Source organism: Misgurnus anguillicaudatus, chromosome 25, assembly GCF_027580225.2.
Source record: "Misgurnus anguillicaudatus chromosome 25, ASM2758022v2, whole genome shotgun sequence".
Lineage (NCBI taxonomy): Eukaryota > Metazoa > Chordata > Actinopteri > Cypriniformes > Cobitidae > Misgurnus > Misgurnus anguillicaudatus.
In genome coordinates this window covers 17,160,417-17,182,303 of record NC_073361.2, presented here as the reverse complement: position 1 = coordinate 17,182,303, position 21,887 = coordinate 17,160,417, and the positions used below count along the sequence as shown (strand labels likewise).

The 21,887-nt window shown below is 34.8% G+C and overlaps 1 protein-coding gene and 1 long non-coding RNA gene across 2 annotated transcripts in view; both read right to left on the bottom strand.

Annotated features, from left to right (window-relative positions):
• dok6 (docking protein 6) overlaps positions 1–21,887 on the bottom strand; it is a 96,739-nt gene that overhangs the window by 50,516 nt on the left and 24,336 nt on the right. The gene's annotated exons all lie outside the window — the stretch shown is intronic.
• On the bottom strand, positions 18,943–20,250 carry LOC129442638 (uncharacterized). The gene is made up of 2 exons (XR_012368074.1): positions 19,840–20,250; positions 18,943–19,090 (listed from the first exon to the last, which is right to left on the bottom strand). It is a non-coding gene; the product is annotated as an uncharacterized lncRNA (long non-coding RNA).

Genomic DNA, 21,887 nt, shown 5'->3' with positions numbered 1-21,887 from the left:
AAGTATAAAACAAGTATGCTTCTACTTGTTGTGCTTTATTTAAAGAGTATATGTACTTTTTAAATGTATACTTTTAGTGTACGCACAAAATGTACTTAAACATAACTATAATTTGTGCATTTCCATTAGAATGGCGATATAATGCAATTGTACTGTAAGGATGCTTAATTGCTCATGAATCTTGATTTTAAGTATTGTATTTTAGTGCACTTAAAGTTTTAAAAAAATTGTTCTATTTTTGTATATTATTTACACTTGAAGTGTAGTCAAATAGATGTTAAGTTGAAGTTAATACATAATTGAATACACTTAACTGCACTTGGATTGTTAAACATATACTTAGTACACTTTTTTAAAGTATATTTTTAATAGAATTATTTTTCACCTGGGACCTTACAGTGCAATATTTCATTGGGTAAAATGTTATTAATCACAGTCGAGACATCACCTACGCTACCTCAGCATTTGCCACTCCCTGCTTAATTGCTTAATCTATCTTTGGGTTTCACAGAGAATTGTATTTTAATAGGTTAACTATTGCTTTAAGTAAAAATGTATCCTTTGAATGCACTGTTTGATACAGATGTCATATTATATACCAGACTAGGCAACGCAACAGCACTAAGAAGAGTAAACAGTTTGCATACAATTTGAAAAACATTCCCGTATACATCCATTAGCAATTTGGATGTTTTTCAGACAATAAAAAAGTTTGGAAAACAAAATGAAACATAAAAATAGCCATAAAAACCATGGAAGAGCCTTTAGATTTCAGTGCCACACTCATTTCAGTGTCCATTCGTTTGCCCCCTGCGTACCGTTTAAAGAAATAAAAAGGTGACTTCTCTCTGAAACATCCCTTCAAGCTACTTTCACACATTAAACACTCACATTCCCCAGATAGTACTCCAAGGTCAAGAGAAAAGAGAGAATGTAAAAGACTTTGCACACCGTTAAAAAAATAAGAAAATACAACACATACTTATTTCATTGCATTGCACATTTTCTTTTAATATCTAATTCTGTCAAGTCACAATGAAGTCACACAAAATGTCTCAAGCACCCTCAATCTCGCTGTGTGGGTAATCATAATCTTGTCTGATCAATAACTCAGTGGTTCATAATTGAATAAGGGTTTGAATAGACCTTTCTCAATGGGACCTTCCACAGCTGTTTAATGTCTGTGATTTATCTGCATAATAAAACTTCATATATTAAAGAATGCCTGACAACTCTTCTAATGTAGTTTAACATTTTATGATGGATATTTTCCAGAGGTTTAAAAGTGCATCTGGATCAGTGCCATAGTTAATTATCTTATATTAATACTTTAATGGTACCTCGAAGCCTGGCTTTCAAAAAGAAACTCTACTCACCCACCTGCTGTGTTGGCCAAAGCAGACTTTAAAACGTATGGCCCTAACATACTATTAAGGTTAGACGGATTAATTTGGAGAAGGGTAACTCCATATCTTACTGCAGGCAGCCAATATTCATTGGTTGATGTATGTGTATTGCTGTCGCTTTCCAGCGGGATTCATATCCGTGGGTGAGATTAATTTGTTTACTACACTGATGTAGTGCATGGCAAAAAAAAAACCCAAATAACAATGCTTAATTTGGCACTCAACATAATTGATCTGGGTGCATTCCTGTATGTGTGCCTGGTGTGCCTGATACCAAATACCTGACGGATGTCATGCCAGAGAGTAACACAATAAAACTAACAACACACAACTAAGCAAACACATTAGCCACAATGATGGAAACGGGAAACCCAGAAATAACGACAACGCCGCACACGTGGTTTTGTGCATTTGAACGATCCATAAATCTTGTTTCTTCGACTCTTGTGATAAGGCTGCTTATTCAGAGACGCGCCCTGTGACATGTATAATCCAATTTTATACTGTTTATTTTTATTTATGCTTTACTAAAGCATACGCTATCTATAATCCAATCTGTTGTTATTGATTCTTAAGGAATTCAAATTTATTTAGGTCAACCAAAGCCAGCAAGACACCATTTCAAATAAATTGTTTTGACATTATGAGGCCTAGTTGAACGCCTCTTGACCTTCAACTACACTATATTTGATGAAGTGAACTTTAAAAAAAAACATTTGTAATACTTTACCAGACTTTAGGTTGAGCCCTAGATAGCAACTAAGTGTTGATAAATATACATGACCTAGAACATATTTTATTTACCCGTAATTTGGTGCCTCGCAGACCAAATGAGAACACAGTCTAATAACATGGCATTTAAACTTGACAACAGATGCGAGTATGCATGATAAACACATTACGAAACACAACGCAATTTCCCATAGGAAAGAACAAACACAAATGAGATCTTGTATCTCTATTGTTTCTCTTAGATAGTAATGAAATGGAAATGAAGAGCAAATTGAGACTTTTGCTGAAGTCTCCTGTTTCTCACTTTTACGATACTGTGGTAACCTTACCTTACTACAGTCTAAAAAATGCAAGGTTCTTTTTTAATCCAGTGTTGGGTCAAACAGGGACGAATCTAGCCCGTTAGGTGGTAACTTAACCAATGCTGTGTTGTTTCAACCCGAAATGTTGGGTCGTTTTAACTATGCATTGTTGGGGTAAATGTGTGTCCACCTAAAAGCAAACAAATATGATTACAATACCTGTAGTTAAACCATACACCATAAAAATGATGTCAAATTAACATATGCCTTATGTTACTTTAACTTAACCAATTAAGTTAAACAAATTCACTGGTAAGTCAAAACTTAAAATAGTAGGTTGAATTGACTTGGAAAACCAAGTTGTTTCTAACTTTATGCTGCATGTTACCATAAATTACTCGTAGTTGAACTATAGTAACTAGGGGTGTAAATCGGACAGTTCATGGCTGGGTTTCCCAATAACGATTGAACTAAGCACTTAAGAGCGCTTTCTACGAGCTACTTAACAACATTCGTTGTTCATTTACGTGCGTTTCCCAAAGATGCACACTGTAAAAAATACTTTGCTGCCTTAAAAAATGTTGTTGAATCAACTCAGATTTACAAGTCATGTCAACAGAGATGAGTTGTCACAACTTATAAAATATAGTTGAGAAAAGTCAACTTAATTTTATAAGTTATAACAACTCACCTGTAGTTATAACAACTCATCTCTAGTCAAGATAAATAATAGTAAGTTGAAATGACTTGTAAATCCGAGTTGATTCAACAAAACATTTTAAGGCAGCAAAGTATTTTTCACAGTGCACGTATAACAATCACTCGCAGCTGGGTTACTTACGAGTCGCTATCCGTTTGTCAAGTGCTAAAATGTCACCAATAGAATGACTCGAATTTGTAGCAGAAGCTTGTTTAGGCTAATGATTTTTAGCTGATGTGCACTAATATTTTTTATTATTATTTGTTGTTTATTATCTATGTTTATTTATGATTATGGATTATTGTATGGCACCGTAAATATTTATTTGGTTTCTTTAATCAGATGCCATACCCTTAAAAACATTTTTTTTATTACTCTAGCCTAGATGAATTATAGCAGCAATTGGTAGGAACCATTTATCAATTTACTAGTACCAACTTTTGCCAAAATTATACCAAATACATTGTCCTTCTTTATAAATTTATGTTTAGTCATTTAAATTTGATTTCTCATTTGAATTTTTAATTGATTATATTAAAGTAATTTAAACAAATAAACAAAGAAAAACCCAATAAATAAATATACATTTAAAACATTACATTATCGTTATTGCAGGAGTGCAATTTGCTGGTTGTCCTGCAGGTGCCTTGTAACTCTGTTGTCTTATGATGCACTTATGAATTAACTATTACTAGCACTCGTAGATCTACGATGATTTTCAAGTGCTACTTAAAGAGTAACTAAACCCTAATCCAACTTTTTTTAGTTACTGATCTGTAAGAATGACGGTTTATTAGTGCTGTTCATTGATTTAAGTAAGTTTTTTGACATTTGGATATAAAGTGTTTCAATACTACAATATATGGTGTAAAAACGTCTGAGTGCTGCCCTCTTGAGGTTGAACGGTGGCTACTGCAGTTGAATTTTCCTATTGGATGTTGGGTCCAAAAAATGACTCATGACGTAAGCAGGTTCATGCTTACCACGCCCTTGTTACGATCTCACCACACACTTGGTGCGAGCTTAGTTCGTCCCCTCTATCTCAGTTGGGATCTGCCTACTTTTCTTGCATTTTTCAAATATTGCCAGTGGGTGGAGTCAGGCTCTGACCAGGGGTTTAGTTACGCTTTAAGCTACAAAGCTTTTGGGAAACGGCCTGTAATTCTAAGATGATTTGTACAATCGTTTTTATGATCTACTTAGCCTTACGATGCATTTGGGAAACCCGGCCCATTACGATTCGTTTCAAAATGGATTTTCTCCGCCAGTGATGTGATTTTTGCAGACACATCAAACACTTTTTCGATGCGATTGGATCCGATATCCGAATATTTTTATATTACGTGCCTAGTTAACTTACTCCCCGCAAGCATTTTTTTAAAAGTTGCCCGCCAGCATTTTTTGTGATTTTCACAAAGTTTAAAAAAATGCCTTCCAGGAAAATTTTCTTCTAAAAATATATAAACATACAAATATATCAAATGAAAGAACAGACCATCTGCTTTCAAACAAACAAACAAAACAGGAAAAAAAATCATCCCATCGGTATTTTTTCTCTCATTATAAACTATTAAATATGAGTATATATTTTTTTTAAATATTTTTTGCAAAAAGCTGAAATAATTGCATTTTTGTAAAGAAATTTTGTTAGAGATCAGATTCAGAAAGATTATCAAAACATATTCAGACTTTAAAATTAGTAAATAATGTTTTGGCTTTAGTTTTTTCATAAATTGTGTATTGCAGGGAAAGAGTTAAGCAGAGTTAAGCATTGTTGCTGCATTGCATTAACTTGCTGCCGCTAGCAGATGAAGATGAACAAAATGTGTTTTAGCGCAAATGTGTAGATTACGTTACGTAAAGGAATGAGGATGTGGAGAGTGTCAAAATAAAGGTACCACAAATCGATTTTTTACATGTGGCATCGGATCGTTAGAAATAAAATCGATGTATCGATCCATATCGATGTATTGTTACACCCTTAATAGTAACAATCTAATCATGATTTTTGTGATAAAAACTGGGGTTTTACAATTGATAATCAATGTGCCAAACAACCATGTTTACTACACTTTTACTATAATAAAACCATGCTTAAGTTTCATAAAGGTTCCCTGTATCACTTACAGTAGGGACCTATTTTGAACTCAACAGTGTCATACACTGTACTCAGATGCCTTTAATATACACTGTACTCAGATGCCTTTAATCAAAATATACTAATTTAAATACAGTATAAAATATATTTTTATAGATTCTTTAAAACCTGTGGCAAGTAAGTTCAAGTCCTGTGCCTCTAACAGTATACTGTAATAAGCTAAAAAATCAAAAGCTATATAAAAGAGTGGTTTGTTCTAATTTTTTTTATATTCAATGTAGTTAAAAGACAGAGTCTAAACGCTTTCTAAATGCCATCATTTAAACGACCTCAATAAGCAAACTATCTCTCTAAAAGACTCTTTTCTGCCGATCAGAGCAGCACAAAAACACTGAACTCTATTAGAAGTAGAAACCCACAAAATATTTAATGGATGAAAAGGGTCTAGTAAATGCAATTTCAGTGTGTAATTCCTTTATATAAATGCTAATTCTGACCACGGCATGCAGTTCTTCTCATGGCATCATCCCCAAATAAACACACACACACACGCACACACACACACTACCTTTACCCAGTCTTCACTTAGCGCAACCGTGGCCAAAGTCATCAAGTTTAACTATGACTGACATTAAATGAATTCTCAATCAGCCACCCGCTTTCCCTTTTACTCGGTGTAGCACAATCTGCAGCAGGAGATATGGATGGACAGTATCTCTCTCTCTCTCTCAACTCTCTGATTGCCTACCAAAATTTCAAAGTCTGATTAATGAACAAACCTTTGTCTCTGAAGTGGATTGCTTAATTATAACGTAGGACGAATCGCACCCACCCGAATGGTCAAAATTACACAAACACACACAAGGACTCTTCACTGAAAACATCGGCAGGTAAATTCAGCCACTTCATTAAGAACAAACAAAGAAATTCTACAGCATCTGTCTATAGTCATTTATGGATGTGGACTTTCGAAATTTCCTTAAAACACAAACTTTTCAAAATCACTAGATTATTCAATTTGTCCAATATACTGTCCAACAGTTCATGCATCATTATGCAAGTTCTTAATTTGTTAAATCATCCACGTTTTCCTAAATTATAAACAAATGAAGAATTCAGATGCAAAACCCTTTAAGTGCGTTTTTTTACCAGGCTCCTGTTTAGTTTCAGTTATTTCAATTTAATGGCAAGAAATGGTTAATTAGTCAGTAATTAAATTGCCTTATTTTCGCAAATGTCACTTTAATATCACTTTAGTCATCTGCCACTAAAGTCATATCATATTTAACAATATTTAGCACCTTCAAGCGCATACAAGTACATACACACAATTTCCACTTCTAAAAAAATGATTTCTTTGCACAAGACATGATAAACATGCTGCAGCTGCAGCCCTCTCTGGAGTATATGAAGTACAGAGAAGTATAAAAGTTATTAATCCACGAAAATGTTAAGAGAAAATTTTCTCTGTCAAAACATGCATTTAAAAAGTACATCCACTGAAAAACGACAAGGTCGCAAATCTGTGACGTAGCACGCAAGAGCCAATGAGTGTTTGATATCCCTGCGGTAAAGCAATGTGTCGTAAAACTTCTTAAGGTGCAACATTTGAAAATTCATAACGAATTTGAGATTTGACGTTTACAGTCGCTGCTGTGAACTGGGATCAAGATCGCTGAATAAAGGGCTGATTTTTTTATCTGTTCCTCGAAATCGTATAATTTTAAATATGTGGACTAACATCTTTTGTAAATTTATGTTGTTTTTAGGGGCCAAGCCCGCAGGGCGGCAGGCCACTATTGCGTTTGATGGTTTTCTTATTATTATTAGGGGCCAAGCACCTATGGTGCTGTGGCACCTATTGTTTCTGTTAGTATTATTAGGGGTCAAGCACCGAAGGTGCTGAGACACCTATTGGAATTGTTAGTATTATTATTATTATTATTATTATCGTCCCATGGGAGTCTATGGCAGCCCTATGAACCGTACATAGGAAAATGATGAAATTTGGCACAGTTGTAGAGGTGGTCATAAATAGTCATGTGACCAAAAATGGGGTCTCTAGCAATAACTCTATAGCGCCACCAGCAGTGCAAAAAATCAATGTTCAAACTGTTATAAATAGTGAACCATTTGATCTATGAAAATTCTACTTAGTACACGTGATTGCTCTCATCCCGCTTATTGAATTTGATACTTTACAGTAAGACTCCACCCATTACAGTAACGGCCATTTTGAAATGTACAGTATTTTGTTTTTTCGCTACTCCTCCTTCAAATGTGGTTCAATTCTTATGAGATTTGGCACAGGTGATCTTTGGAGTGAGCCGCATAGAAATGACTGAACAGAATTTTGATATTCATCTTTGTTCAAAAGTAATAAATGCGCAAACTTAACGAGGTTGACGCAAAAATGGTTCTGAAGCTGTAGCTTGGTCATTCTTTGATCAATTGAAATGAAATTTGGTACACTTCATGTGGACCATGAACTTGGGGTTCATGCCAAATTTGGTGACAGCGCCACCTATGGGTAATGAGATAGGAAAATAGGCTATTTTTGCCCATAACTTCTGAACTGTTTGTCAGAAAATTATGATCTTGATGTCTATGGATTGCTTACCTCATGCCGCATCTGTCGATATGTATTATGCCGGGTTTGACCAAACCGCCTGTCCGCCATTTTGAAATTTCACATAAATTGTTATATTTTTTGAACTATTCGAGATATCCGCGCAAAAATTGGTAAGAAACTTTGACATGATGTCCTGAAGTTACCTGGGAAGTCAGAGTACAGCGCCACCTATGGGTTATAAACTATAACAATTCTTATTGATATTATACTGTTATCTCTTTTCTGCTGCCCAATGAACTGTGTCAACTGAGTGGTGCAACTAGTTAATCATATGCATTGAGATTCTGAGTTCCTGGGTTCAAATCCCACCTGAGTCATGACGTTTTGTTCTTCCTCATCAATTCTTCTCAACCTGTCTGTAGTTCACATGTGTTCTATTTTTCCATGTTTGCTGTTGTTGCTCTGCATTATGGTGGTTCTTGCTGTGCTTTGTGAGCTTGCTGTGCTTTGTGAGCTTGCTGTGCTTTGTGTGCTTGCTGTGCTTTGTGAGCTTGCTATGCTTTGTGTGCTTGCTGTGCTTTGTGTGCTTGCTGTGCTTTGTGAGCTTGCTGTGCTTTGTGTGCATGCTGTGATTTGTGTAATTGCTGTGCTTTGTGTGCTTGCTGTGCTTTGTGTGCCTGCTGTGCTTTGTGTGCTTGCTGTGCATTGTGAGCTTGCTGTGCTTTGTGTGCTTGCTGTGCTTTGTGTGCATTGCGCCGAAGGTGCTTGACCCCGTGTTGCTGCTTGCAGCTATATTTATTATTATTTTTCCGCTTCCCCAATGGGAGTCTATGGCAGCCCTATGAACCGTATATAGGAAAATGATGAAATTTGGCACAGTTGTAGTGGTGGTCATAAATAGTCATTTGGCCAAAAATGGGGTCTCTAGCAGTAACTCTATAGCGCCACCATCATCTCAAAAATTCAATGTTCGAATAGTTATAACTCGTGATCCATTTGCTCTATGAAAATTCTACTTAGTACACGTGATTGCTCTCCTCATGCTTATTGTTTTTAATACCTTACAGTAAGACTCCACCCATTACAGTATCGGCCATTTTGAAATGTACAGTATTTCGTTTTTTCGCTACTCCTCCTTCAAATTTGGTTCAATTCTTATGAGATTTGGCACATGTGATCTTTGGAGTGAGCCGCATAGAAATGACTGAACAGAATTTTGATATTTTTCTTTATTCAAAAGTAATTAATGCGCAAACTTAACGAGATTGACGCAAAATTGGTTCTGAGGCTGTATCTCGGTCATTCTTTGATCAATCGAGATGAAATTTGGTACGCTTCATGTCGACCATGAAATGGGGGTCCATGCCAAATTTGGTGACAGCGCCACCTATGGGTCATGAGATAGGAAAAAAGGCTATTTTTGCGCATAACTTCTGAATCGTTTGTCAGAAAATTATGATCTTGGTGTCTACGGATTCCTTGGCTCATGCCGCATCTGCCGATATGTATTATGCCGGGATTTACCGAACCGCCTGTCCGCCATTTTGAAATCTGTGATAAATTGCTATAACTTTTGAAGTATCGGATATATCGGCGCAAAAATCGGTAGGGAGCTTCGGCATGACGTCCTGAGGAAATCAGAGAACAGCGCCACCTAGGGGTATAAACTATAACAGTTCTTATAGAACTGCTTATAACTTCTGAATTCTTTGTATGGCATGTAAGCTCTTTTCTGCTGCCCCTTAAGCTGTGTCTACTGAGTGGCGCATCTGTTAAGTCGTTTGCATAGAGATCCTGAGTTCATGGGTTCGAATCCCACCTGAGCCAGGTGTTAATTTCTTCTATTATAGTTTTGTTCTTTCTCACCTATTCTTTTTGACCTGTCTGTAGTTCACATATGTTCTATTTTTGCCATGTTTTCTGTTGCTGCTCTGCACTGCGGTGGTTCTGCTCTGTCATTGCTACGCTTTGGGTTCTTTGCTGAGCCTTGTGTTCTTAATGCACCTTGGGTGCTCAATGCGCCCTGAGTGATTGATAAGTTGTATCTTTCTTGCTGTGCTTTGGGAGCTCATTGCGCTGATTGTGCTTGGCCCCGTATCGCTGCTTGCAGCTATATTTATTATTATTATTATTATTATTATTATTATATTTCTTCTTCCCCAATGGGAGTCTATGGCAGCCCTATGAACCGTACATAGGAAAATGAAACAAATTTGGCACACTTGTAGTGGTGGTCCTAAATAGTCATGTGACCAACTATGGGGTCTCTAGCATTAACTCTATAGCGCCACCAACACTTCAAAAATTCAATATTCAAATGGTTACAACTGTAGAATCATTTGATCAACAAAAACTCTACCTACTACATCTGATTCCTCTCCTCATGCTCATTACAGTGACCACCTTACATTAAGACTCCACCCATTACAGTAGCGGCCATTTTGAAAAGTACAGTATTTTGTTTTTTCGCTACTACTTTTGCAGCGTTCATTGCATTGTTACGCAATTTGGCACAGATAATCTTTGAACCGAGCCGCAGAGAAATGACCGAACAGAATTTTGATTTTTATCTTTGTTCAAAAGTAATAAATGCGTACATTTATCGATGTCGACCCAAAATTCGTTCAGAGTCATTATCTCGGCCATTCTTTGATCAATTGAAATGAAACTTGGTACCCTTCATAAGGACCATGAACTGGGGTACCATGCCAAATTTGAGGACAGCGCCACCTATGGGTCATGAGATTTGAAAAATGGCTATTTTTGCCAATAACTATTGAAATGTTTGATAGAAAATTATGATCTTGGTGTCTATGGATTCCTTGGCTCATGATCAATCTGTAGATATATATTATGCCGGAAATGACCAAACTGCCTGTCCACTATTTTGAATTTTGTTTTAAATTGGGATAACTACTGTGCTATATAATGTATCGGCACAAAAATCGGTAGGAAGCATCGGTATGATGTCCTGAAGGTACCTGGGAAATCTCAAGACAGCGCCACCTAGGGTTCATAAACTATATAAAACAGCCCATAACTTCTGAAAACTTTGTCTGATATTCATTTTCTTTGTGAATTTTTATTTACTGGTTTATGTCGATTCCAACGATATCTCATTTGTCAGTTTTCAACATTCTGTTCATATCTTATTTCATAGCATATGTGAAGTAGTTTTTTTGCTACTACTTTTGCAAATTAAGTCTATTTTATGCCAGGCTGTGCTCACATAACCTTTGGAGCAATCTGCACAGAAATGACCAAACACATTTTTGATATTCTCTGCCATTCCCGAGAAATACCTGTCCAAAGTTGACTGTCCCTGTGACATTGTCTCTTTGTCATATTAAATTATTATGACTATATTATAACATGTTGTGCATTCCTATACAACATGTTTTTCTTGACTTAAACTTTAACTCTTCTCACTTAAACTATCTGATTCTCATATAAATTGTAATTTTGTTATTTCTGCTCTGCAATGTCATGTCTGCACCTTCCTTCCTCCATTTGAATGCTTGCAGCTCTGAAAACCTCAGCTAGCAACACTGCCAGTGTAGCTCAGTCTTCTAAATCACATGCATCAAAACTCAGAGGTTAAGGGTTCGAATCCCGTTTGATGCATGTGTTATGTCTTTCTATTAATATTTGTTTTGAGTTTATTCTCACCTATTATTCTCAACCAAGTCTGTTTTCCATGTTCTGTACGGCTTGCAATTTGGTGGCCAAGCATCATCACCAGTTCAAAAATGCAGTAGCGGCCATTTTGAAAAGTACAGTATTCAGTTTTTTTGCTACTACTTTTGCAGTGTTTGTTGAATTGTTACACAATTTGGCTCAGATTATCTTTGGACTGAGCCACATAGAAATGACCAAACAGAATTTTGATATTTATCTTTGTTCAAAAGTAATACATTTGTCAACAGGAATAACTTTTAAACCATTTAATCAACTAAACTTCTATGGAGAATATTTGATGGCATAATCTATGCCTTCCTAGTAGCTCAACCAAATGCGTGATGGGCATGAAATCCAGAGGTTGCGGGTTCAAATCCAGCGTAGGGCAGCGATTAAAATTTGTGTCATGTAGAGTCAAATGTTCAAACAGGTTTGACTACCTACAGGGGATTAAAAAAATATTCTGTTCTTGAGAAAAATCTCTCCAAACTTGAACATACACATTGTCACTACAGCAATCTAGCTTAAGCAGCTGTCTGTATGTAGGTCTCCCCTGTAGCTCAACCAGATAGGTGACAGGCATGAAACCTGGAGATCATGGGTTCAAATCCTGGCTAGGGCAGCAATTGAAGTCTCTTACTTAAGAGTCAAAAGCTTCAATTCATTATTTGTATTTTACTTTATTATTTTTACAGGTATTATTTCGTTTGTGCTCTTTTGGTTTAAGTCTCATGTGTAACATGTATGATGCTTTGGTGGTTCAATTGTTTTCTAGGTCAGCATTGGACTAATCGGTCCTTCTTTCAGCATGCAAATAAATATTATACTTCAAAATTTTTATTTTTTCATTATGTTCATTCTCATCTCTGAGTCCTGTGTGCTGATAGTTCCCATACATATCTGCTACATTGCATTCTTCAATTGCATGTCCTTTCAGCTTCGTTGCGTGTTGCAGGACCATTGTTGCTTGGCCCCGTATCGCTGTCTACAGCTATATTGGTGTAATTATTGTTGCATAGGGGAAGACTGCATAGGAGAAAACTAACAAACTAAATATTACAAAATGGTTAAATGATTACAGAAAATTATTCATTTTAAAGTTTAAAGTGTAATCTTGTTTAACTCATTCCCTGCCAGACTTTTTTTTAAGTTGCCTGCCTGTTTCACAAAATGCCTTTCAGGAAAATTTTCTTCTAAAAATATATAAACATATCCAGTGTTGGGTATGTTGAAAAACGTTTAATCGTTTTGTAAAGAAATTTTGTTAGAGATCAGATTCAGAACGATTATCAAAACATATTTTTTTTGCTTAAAGGAACAGTATGTAAGAAATTTATATCAATTAATCATAAAATGACCCTGATATGTCACTAGACATTAAGAAATCATTTTCATTTCAAATACTTATATCACTGACAACAGTGGTATGGCCAGGATATTGTTGCAGCCCTCAACTGATGTTTATGTTTATGTCATTTTGTGTATTGGCCACCAGTTGTGTGATTGCAGTACCAGTTTTAGCCACAAGTTTTGTTACTGCAATACCAGTTTTGGCCACAATCCTACATACTGTTCCTTTAAGTTTTTTTTATAAATTGGGTAAGTGGATAATAGCAGTATTACAGATTACCATAAAAACTCAACAGGAACACGTTTTTCAGGCATTTTTTTTCTTAATTGACGATATAACTCATCAATGGCGGGGAAAGAGTTAATATTATGTAATTCTCTGAAATGCATGAACATTTCATTAGGTAAATGAGTAAACTTAACAGTGTTGGGGAAAGTTACTTTTAAAAGTAATGCATTACAATATTGCGTTAATTAGTTACTTTTCATGGAAAGTAATGCTTACGTTACTTTTAAGTTACTTTTGTGTTACTTTTTCTTACTTGGTTGAGGCTTGATCTCTTTGAGGCCTTGCAGGTGTTTTTATCATCGCAAAAATGTCAAACTCTGGTCTGCCATCTCCGTTTCTGACTCAAACTGTTCCCGCTCAGGCGCACAGAGTGCTTTATTCTACGTTATTATGTTCAGTTTAATTCAGTACATTATTTTGTTATTAAATTTAATTAATTAAACTGAAAAGTTTAACTCGTATAACTTTTTTAAAAAGTAACTTTAATATTAATGTGTACATTTATAAGTAATACGTTACTTTACTCGTTACTTCAGGAAAGTAATATTATTACGTAATGCGCGTTACTTGTAATGCGTTACCCCCAACACTGAAACTTAAACAAATAAGTCAGAAAATACGATTGAAAACATGTCATTAAAGGAGCATTTCACCTGTAGAAACATTAATCTTTAATGAAAGTGCATCATATTTGTAGTCGAAAATAACATACATTTTTAATTTGGTGCCTACTTGATAGGGCTGTGCGATAAATCTAATTGCGCTTTTTCTGACAGGAATTGCGATTGCGATTCGATTTGCGATTAAATTTTGTAGCAGATGCAATGTGCATCTGCCTCTTTAGAGCGTTAGATCTTACTGATACTGCTTATGGGTCTGGTGATTTAACTGTATTCTTATGTTTTTGTTTTTGTTTTTTGTGAAAATAAGCAAACAAAAACAAAGAAATTAAGAATATAATTAACACTTCTTATTGTATGAAATGTAAAATGGTCTTTAGCTTGGACTAACACTGTAACAGTATTTAAATAAGTGGGTTCATTATAGCTGCAACTTTATGTTTGTTTTTTTGTAAACAAAGAACTGTAATACTCAACTTCATAACTATCAAAATATTAAATAGCAACATTTGGGATTTTTAAAATGAATATAAAATCCAAATACATTCAATGTCATGTCATTTCATTCAAGTGACATTAGCAACCAAGTTAAATGGTATTTTAGTTTGTTTTAAATAAGAAGCCAGGCTTGTAAGCATTGTTGGGCGTGTGTGTGTGTGTAAAGTTTTAACGCATCATCCGTTTTGGGAGACGCGGGCGTGAAGTCTTGCGATGCGGACTTGCAGAGACAGGCGTGAGTATTTAATAAGCATAGAGACACAGGCTGCGCGTGTGCGTCAAGTTTAAACACCTGTCTGTTGTGGAAGACGCGCGCGCAAAGTCTTGCAATGCGGAAACGGGTGCGAGTATTTAACAAGCATTGAGAGACACAGGCTGCGCGCATGCTTTAAATTGAAACCCCTCGTCAGTTTAGGAAAAGCGCTGTTTTGGTTGACGATTTGCTAATCGTAACGTTGCACATCGCGATTGCGGTTCGATTTCGATTAATCGCCCAGCCCTACTACTTGACCAAGAAAAGGGGTGTTTGTAGTCTCAACCCCTCAACAAAGATATTGGACTTCCTGCTTTCAATGATGCAAAATGATGATTTTTACATCATTGAAAGAAGGAAGTGCAACACTGAAATCTGTATTTCTCCTGTCTCAGCGGCAACTAAGGAAATGATGCATGACCATTCAAAAACATGACTTGGGTTCTAACTATACAAAGCTTAATGCAAATGAGTGAAGTGTCCCTTTAATATTAGTAAGAAACGCCAATGCCAGTGATTTATGAGGAATAACTGTTAATACATAAATAATTAACGTATTACTCCTGTCAATACGTCGAAATTATATGTTTCAGTGTGTATGACAACATAAGTTAATGTACATAAACAATGTACAGAAAAATACACACATATTTTCATGACATCACATTGGACTGCAACATTCAGGTTGTATTCAGGTCCAAGTACTCACAAGTGGCACAAGTTTGAATGTGATCCACAGTAGTTTCCCAATCTCACACCATCTCTCTCCATTCACTCTTTACTGTCCTGCCTGAATAAAGGTTGAAGCATCAAATATCTTTTACATCCCCAATCACTTTACGTATTTTAATGAAAATACAGTGGCAAAATATAAACATATTTTCCTGTCCCAGAACTCTTACCAAGTATTTATTCTAAATTTAATAAATATTTATAATGATGCACACAAAAAAACTACTCTGTTTACTATGTAAATGTATAAAGATTTTGTAATGGATATGTAGATTTAAAAACCTGAGTGACAACATATTTTAACATTAACAAAAGGTAAATAATAAAACGGCATACTAAAAAGTAAAAACATATTTAAAACATAAAAATATAAATAGTTAGGGTATCGATTCAGATGTTCCAGATCGGTTTGATTTCGATTCACAAGCTATCAAATCGATTCGATTTCGATTCAATTTTCGATTCCGGTTCTCGGGTACGTTTTTATACTCGATTCTCGATTCAACTGAATGAATATAGATTTAATACAAATACTATATTAATAAAAAAGAACAGTAAACAGAAGTTTACAAGTGGGTTATTAATAAAAAGAAATGAAAAGCCACAACACTATCGTTGTCGTCTTGCTTGTGAAATCTAAAATGCTTTCAGACTTTTTATGTGAAGGTGGGATTAACATCGATGAACTGAAACCGCCATTTTAAGCACTGAATGAATGAATGACAGGCTTCTTGGTAACATCGCGCAAGGCAAAAAAGAGGATGACATCTAGTGAAGAAGACTAGTAATTAGATTATAGTTAATCTTACGTTCAATGTTTGTGGAAATAAATATGAAAGAAAAACTAGATTCTGCTCTTTAAGAATCGGTTTTTACTCGACCACGTAAAAAAACGATTAATGGAAAAATCTTTTTTTTTTTGCCCAGCCCTAGATATAATTTAAAAATTGATTAAACTCATGTTTAATGAAGCTCTTTAATCACAGTAAATGTTTGCAGATTTTGTCTTGTTATTGCTGAATTATTTCATTTATTAACAAAACTCTCAAAGTACTCAAATATTTTTGCAAAAACATTCACCACAAGTTCACCAAAAGGGCAGAGAATTCTAATATGAGCACCGAAGCAAACAAATCCTATATGACCCACGCAGTATGCAGGAATGTGTGTTTACGATATTAGCCGATCAAAAGACAATTCGTCTCAGTCAGGGAGATGACTGACCTTTTCATGTGCCAGCAAGATGATGGGAGGCTGCACAGACGTACGTTTCACCTCTCTAATAAAATCTGTGTCTGTTGTGATCCACCAACCACCAGCTGCTAGAAGAGGTCTCTATCTGATTACTTATAACACACTGCAGTCATACTCACTACATCCAGATAGGGAAGGCAAAAAGAGAATATAGATTGCCACAACCTGCTTATCAGACCACAGAAGTCAGCATTCATGATTTCTAACTATAAACCCAAGAGACTCTTTCCCAACCAGATCATAGTCCTGCTAAGGAAGAGTCTGAATATACAGATACTGTGCAGAGACTTGAATTCCAATCATATAACTCATTTAAATAAAGAGAAATATTTCACAGTAGATTTATTTTGAGTGCTCTTGACCTGGAATATTCATTATGTTTTCAAATCAAATTTAAGTACATTTGTCTGAGACAAGTCTGAGACAACATTAAAAGTCTGGAATTCAAAATGTAATTTTAACCTGAAAGTAATTCGATTTTTGTTTCTTAGACTGGTATGACACAATCAAATTTTGATTAAATATGTATGTTGCTCATTTTACAGGATATTTAAAAATAAACTGCCATTAAAATCTACTTAGAAATAGTTTAGTTCACCTAACAAAATATTTTACTCACTTTAATACCACCTGCATATGTATACTCTCTTGCCAATAACTTTAAAAATTATTGTTTTTTACTATAATTTGATTTTATTATTGGTAATGTACCCAGTCTCACAAGGTTTCGTGATATAGTCACGTAACTTTTTGATTGTTTTTCGTATTATCACGAATTTCTGCGTTTTTCATGACCGTATAACGAATTCCTGTTTTCGTGTGATTATCACGTATTGGTTACTCAACTGCTTTTTCCTATTTTCAAACAATTGTCGCTTCAGTTTAGGGTTAGATTTGGTGCTTGCATTAGAATGTCACTTTATGTATTGATTCATACAATTTTTTCGAATATATTTTTTATATGTCGCCTGGCATAACGGTTAGATTTGGGTTTGGGTAGGGATCTCATTTTATGTAAATCTAATCCTAAACCGAAGTGACAATGGTAAGAAAATAGGACAAAACAGTTGAGTAACCAATACGTGATAATCACACGAAAACAGGAATTTGTTATACGGTCATGAAAAAATGCAGAAATTTGTGATAATATCACAAAAAAAGAATCAAAAAGTTGTGTGACTATCTAATGAATTTTCGTCAGACTGTGCTGTGTATTCCTGTTTTTATCAACAATAAAAACATTTTGTTTAATTTCTAAAATTTAAGTAGTATATTTTTTATTATTATTTAAAGTTCATTGTTAATATTCAAATTTTTTGTTAACTTAAAAGTACAATTCGTAAGATATTTGCAGTAAAATATTCAAAAACCGCTAGTGCAGTGTTATATATTTTGTCCAGCTGATTACTAACAATATCTCTAATATTTTCAACTACTTGTAAATTATGAGAAAATTGCCGCCCTAAACAGTGACACGGGGCAGTGCAGTCGCCTGTAAATGATGTTAATATCCACATTATTTGTTACTGCCTTTACTGATGTAGAAACCACATGACAACAGTGTCGTGGACAAATGTGGAAGTAATAGCGTCTGTCGGGCCACTCGCTTGTTTATGGTAAGTTTGTTTATCTGAACACTTAATTCTGTGCAATGTTGACACACCATCGTATTGGTCTACTACTGTAACATCTATGACTAACAATTGCTTTTTGAACATTACATGAAACCTTACATAATGAAAGAAAACGATGTCATCAAACACAATATTTATAAAACTTGATTACTTTAGCTAATGGGTTAACATGATTTCTTGTTCCCGTCTGATTGATGGCCATCAGTGTTTGAGTTAAAGACAACAAGTCCCATCATTCCACCCTGCTATAGAGCGTCATTGATCTACGTCATTGTTATTGTTTTGATCTGGCGCCCTTTAGCGGCGCGGATTATACAAATTGCATCTTTAATAGTTTTTCTATAAAACGTATTATCAATCTCAATCTGGTAATATTATTGTAACCTTGCACGACAAAACCATGTGTCAACGACAGTATAACCAGGGTCATTTTTTTAAAATTGAGATTTAGGTAGTGTGCACATCAAAGCATGTACACTGTAAAAACTATTACTATTATCTACTCAATATTTTTGGTGAAGCATTTTTACACTTAAAAAAATTTAGTAAATTTGAAAGCTATGAAATCGATTAGATTTCAGTAATTACATTAATTTCCTATCACAAATTAAATTGAGTAGATGGAATCAAAAATATAAAAGCAAATCAATAAAAAATCACAGTGAAGTCTACTAAAAAATTAAGTTGATATCATTAAAAATGTAACTTAGATGTAGCTGAAAATTTTGTGAATATTATTTAACTAAAATAAATTATTTTTATTTACTTAATGTTATACATTTATTTCATACTGAACCATCAATTATCAATGATAAACAAAGCAATTTGTATACGTTGTTTTATTGAAAATGGCAAACATTGTACATGTTACAAAAACAATCAGCTAAATAAACTCTGAGAGGTCTCTCAAATTCACAGCATGCAGAATCCACACCTCTTGAACCCAGACAGGTGGACCACCAGCACTTGTACCTGCAAAAAAGATAACTTTATTTAAACGGCTGTCCGCTGTGACTCTGGACGCTGCCACAGAGTGCCACTTAGTTTAACATTACAATAACATATTTGTCTCAAATCTGTAACGATTAACAAAGGCTACGAATGCATATTTTATATCTGGAAGTAAACTTTGTCTGACTAAACTCGCGCTATTTAATGCGAACGTCCGGTGTGGTATCAGAAACTGCGAGTTGTCCTACACGAGACGCAACGCATCTCCACCGGTGTGCGAGACCCTTCACACAAAAAAGGAAAATAAAGCATAGGCATATGGAGTCGAGAGATAATTAATATAAATGTATATAAGCGTGTGAGCTCTGTTAAGCTCTGTTGTGTTCCGCTTCCACGTGAAAGGTCTAACAAATCCGGGTGGAGCGAAACTGAGGACCGGATTTCGGATCGCCTGACTATCAGCCAGTACAGATTTACACGTGTTTGTCTACACAACCACTTTATGCAGTAATAAAACGATCAGAAATTATTATTTTACACACATTTCAAGTGGCACAGCTGTATTAATACTTTGGTGACCTGAATAAATACGTAAAATAAAAATATTAATGATTAATCTACCAGTATGTGCACAGAAAGCTGTTATTGTACCCAGTTTACGGTATGGCTCCGAAAGTATTCAGATAAATACACCAACAAGTTGTTTACGCAAGGACACATCAAATATTTCATTAAAAACAAGTGTAAATATTAATAAACTCAACACTTACCAGGATTTTTGAGGAGTTTTGAGGTTGTTTGTCTTCCTGCAAGAGGCGCTGTTTCTTCTGCTGCTGATTAAAAAACCGTTGGCTTTGTGATTTTTAAATTTACATCTGATTTAATGAATTTTTTTGCCTACATTTACTCAAATAATACAATGTAATAATGTTTCAACAAAAATATTCAGTAAATCATAGTTAAAGTTATGCATGAAATTTACTATTTTTTTTGTTGATGTTAAATACCTATGTTAACTTGAAATGAGCAATTATAATAGTTTTGAAAGCTGAAATATATAAGTGTGACATTCTCAAATATATTGATTCAAATTTACAACAAATATTAAGAATATCTATAAGAAATAATCTGTTAGTTAAATACTTATTTTATTTGATGTATACAACTAAATAATATCTGTACATTTTACACACAAATATATGTTTATTTTTTAGTCATTAATTTTGGTTTGTCTAACTCAAAAATCAACTTAGTGACATAAAGAGATTTTATTAAGTTATTTTAATAATTTATTTTTGTGATATTTACAAAGCCACTGAATTATTTTTTACAGTGTATGCCGGCAGCAGGCGTATGTTTTTAATCGTTTCCAATGTAAGCGTCGCGCTTTTTTTAAAAATGCCATCAGCTGGCAGGTTTTGTTTGTGCTTAGATACAACAATTTGCAAATCTGAAATCTGAGGGTGCAAAAAAATCTAAACATTGAGAAAATCGCATTCAAAGTCGCCATGAAACGTAAGTACACTCTGAGAAAGGATGTGTTAATTTTGGCACATTGTTTTGTGTTAAACTATTTAACACATTGTGTGTTGTTTTGACACATTGTGTGTCATTTCGTGTAGAATGTCAGTTTAAATAAATGAAATGGACAGTTGTTATTCCAAAAATAACACAGAGATGTGTTAAGTTAAGGACAACACACTAGATGTGTTGTCCTTAACTAGACACAAGATGTGTTAATTTAACACATTCATTTTAAGAGTGTAGTGATTGCCTTATTTTCCACGTGGTGACATATATCTGAATGAAACCAGCTTCTAAAAATGAAATTAAGCAGGACTGGATTTGAATGTGTCCATCGAGATCTTATTGGATAATTTGAAGTTGTGTCGTGTTGCTAATTGCTAATCGCAGCGATCTTCTCCCAGACCCCACCCACCTGCCATACCATATGACCGGAAGTAAAGAGAAATTGTTTTGGGGAGGGGAGGAGATTTGCGTTATTGATTAAAGATTATAAGGCATATGATTTTTTTTTAAATAATAAAGCACACAGATAAGTCATTTGTAAAAAATACCACAATATTCCAAAACAAATTAAAATTTTTCATTTTATTTTCATGCCGACTTTAGAGTTGTCCTGATGAAGTCCTTAGCAACACATATTGCTAATGATAAATGCATTTTTGATATATTTATTGTAGGAAATTTACAAAATATCTTTACTGAAAATTTTCTTTACTTACTGTAATATCCTAATTTTTAAAAAAAATCTATTGCCACAAATACACCCTTTCAACTTATGACTGGTTTTGTGGCTCAGGGTCACTTATAATCTACTACAGATTTCACCATGACAACTAATAATTGCTTTTATATGTTTATATGTAAATGACAGTACATTGTCCAATAAAAGCACTTTAAACAGGAGTCAACTGCATAGTCTTGGTACAGAAACACACATTAAAGCTAAGAAGCTCACTTCAAACACACGCACACACAAAGCAATTTTGTGCTGATTGTGAGAAACCGTGAGGAATGAAGCAACAAGACTGATGAGTAGTGATGTTGTTTGGGAATATCCTGACACCGTCAGTACCGGTTTCCAAACAAGAAAATGGGCTCCTCTCGACATGATTGCCAAGCTGTTTTGGGACAGCGCTGTAGAGGATGCCATGATTTGATTTGTTATCTGGACGGGTGCTTACTAAGGCTATCATTACTGCAATCATATCTAGACTTCTGTTTGCATTCTGATGAAGGTTTTGTTTGAGTTTTCCTATTCAGATTGGCAACAGATTAGATTACTGGGCTTGAT